This window comes from Pteronotus mesoamericanus, unplaced genomic scaffold (genome assembly GCF_021234165.1).
Source record: "Pteronotus mesoamericanus isolate MK-2021 breed Mesoamerican mustached bat unplaced genomic scaffold, CSHL_Meso_final contig_56, whole genome shotgun sequence".
NCBI lineage: Eukaryota > Metazoa > Chordata > Mammalia > Chiroptera > Mormoopidae > Pteronotus > Pteronotus mesoamericanus.
In genome coordinates, this window is record NW_026555201.1 from 21,081,451 (window position 1) to 21,083,968 (window position 2,518).

Below are 2,518 nucleotides of genomic sequence, written 5' to 3' on the forward strand. Positions count from 1 at the left end.
TGCTGCAATGCTCCTTGTACTGCCTTGTGTGAGAGAAGTATACATCCCTTCTCTGTTGACACAGACAGACCAGGTCATGCTACTTGTCTTTGTCATGGAAATGGCTATGCCAAGATGTCATAGAAATATGAAGAGTCATCACAGTTTTGCTTTGGCTCTTTTTCTCTTCCACGAATCCAATATACGGACTAGTCCTTCAGCCTTTCTAACACCTAGTCATCAAAATTACACCTTGCCTAATATGTTCACATATCACTATTTTTAAAATTGTTGCCATTTGTAGCCATTCCCCTCCCTTTTCTCTCTATATAAACAATGCAAAGGAAGGACTGAATTAAGAATTTTATCTTTTTCACAGAACATATATATATATTGGGTGATGAAAGTATATTACTTAACATGAACCTTGTAAGAAGAAAACTGAGTCTGTACTCTTTGAAGCCTTACTGAATAAATAAGACAAATCACAGCAGACTTTAGTGTAAAAAGTAAAGGTGTACTTCAGTGTAATTTTGTACAAATCAAACCAGTATTGTTATTAAAGAAGGTAGATGTCAATTTAGTTTTAAATGTTGTTTTATGAGCTACATTAGGAAGTAAAAGTATGAGCAAATGGCTTGATCAAATATACAAGATTTATTTTGCACAAGGGAAATAAAGAAAGAGTTAAGTGCTAAGAAGGATCACCTGTGAAGAAACTAGAGGACATTTGAAGTAAATAACAGGAAGAGGAGAAACAAAGAGTTAAACACCTACTATGTACTTCTTACTGCGACTTACTGAGATTCTACTATATGCCATTATGAGATGTTTTAAAAGTAAAAAAAAATATATGGTATCATGAATAATGATCAAATAAATATGTAGACATGGTAATTCAAGATATATCTCTGTATGTTTCTTCTCGGTCTGTAGGCAAAATCATAATTGTTTTCTTTTTATTCATAACTTCTTTCAGTGTCCATTTTTTCTGTATGACACATCCATCCTCCCAGTAACTAAAGCTCACATTCATTCTTCATTCATTCATTCATTTTTGGCCAGAGGAGAGGGCAAACACAACCTCTGAATACCACAAATTATACAGTCAAGTTTCCCACATTTGAGGAACTTGCAGGGGTCAACACATCCGGAGTGCAATCTATAAGCCGCGCCCTGGGAAAACCACATTCGTGACCATGGTATCTCCCCGGCCAGGCAAGTATGAGGCTTGTAATTTTGGAATCTCCATTTAAGTCACCATAAAATTTGACTCTGCATCTAGTATGACACTGAAATTTGTTGAGTTTTAACCACAAAATATTTCTCAGTTTTCCTTCCTTCCTCCCAATGTGACTCAGTATCTCATGCCATGTTATCGTAGAAGTTCTTTGACCTTCTTTAATAATCTTGAAGTTCAATAAGCATACAATCGAGTCACGCTATAGAGAGAGTCTGGGGGCCAAAAAAAAAAAAAAAAAAAAAAAAGGCAGGCAGGGACATACACTAGGAAGTGATGAATAATACGAAAATATTTCATCAGGCAGAGCATCTAAATCCTCATGTCCATACACAGTAGGCAAGAATCCAGCAGTCAAGTAGGGGCAAATTGAACACTTGCTTGGAAGCATGTGAGGTTTACTCAGGTATAGACAGAAGCAGAATTCCAGCCCATGAGAACTTGGAAGAGCAAGCGAGGATGCCTGCCCTAAGTAAGGGAATAAAATGTAGTATTGAAAGTATTAATTAAGCAGGCTGCCTGGTTTCAAATCCTATCATATGCTAGCTGACCTGAGGCAGATTATTTAAACTTTCTGTATTTCCCATTTCATTATGTGTAAAATAGGGATAAAATAGCATCTACATCATAGAATTAAAAGAGATCATTTATACACACAGCTAAATAAATGCCAGCTATTATTAGCATCAGCAATTCCAGACCTGAGAAACCAGGCAAAGCCTAGTGTTTGCAGTTGAGATAAAAATTAGAGGGCACAGTAGACCAAATTTGTATAAGCAGATGAAAGTCAGGGATGGTCTTGATAGATAAATATATCTTCCTCTACTCTCTTAAGTTTGAGGTTTCATCTAGAGAATATATAACTGAATTATATAGAATTTGTATTCATGTTTATGCCATTAACTTACCATTTAGTTTATTGATGAATTTATATGATGGTTTCTAATATCATTATCTTCATTACCTCTTTATCAGAATAAAAACATATGGTTAGATTAGATTACAGAAGTATGAAAAACCTTTTTCACATGTTCATTTTAGGAGAAAATATATTGGAAGTGCTCCTTGTTTGACTTTCAATTGTAATCCTAAATCACATGATATGGACTAAGACAGCGTATGAAAAGGCAGCACTAGAAATTATCTCCTCAGATAATAACGATCCTCTTTTTTTTTTACCTGACCCTTCCCTTCCTTTCCCTTCCCCTCCCCCCACTTCCCCTACTGATTCTGTTGGTTTCTTTTTTCTTTCAGTGTTGCTGGTAATATTTTCCTTGCTTGTTTGTTTTGTTGGTTAGG

At 35.5% G+C, this 2,518-nt stretch overlaps 1 non-coding gene across 1 annotated transcript; it reads right to left on the minus strand.

Moving 5' to 3' along the window:
• Positions 1 to 1,041: 1,041 nt before the first annotated feature.
• Positions 1,042 to 1,205, minus strand: LOC129076072 (U1 spliceosomal RNA). Its single transcript, XR_008529693.1, has one exon. It is a non-coding gene; the product is annotated as a U1 spliceosomal RNA (small nuclear RNA).
• Positions 1,206 to 2,518: the final 1,313 nt, after the last annotated feature.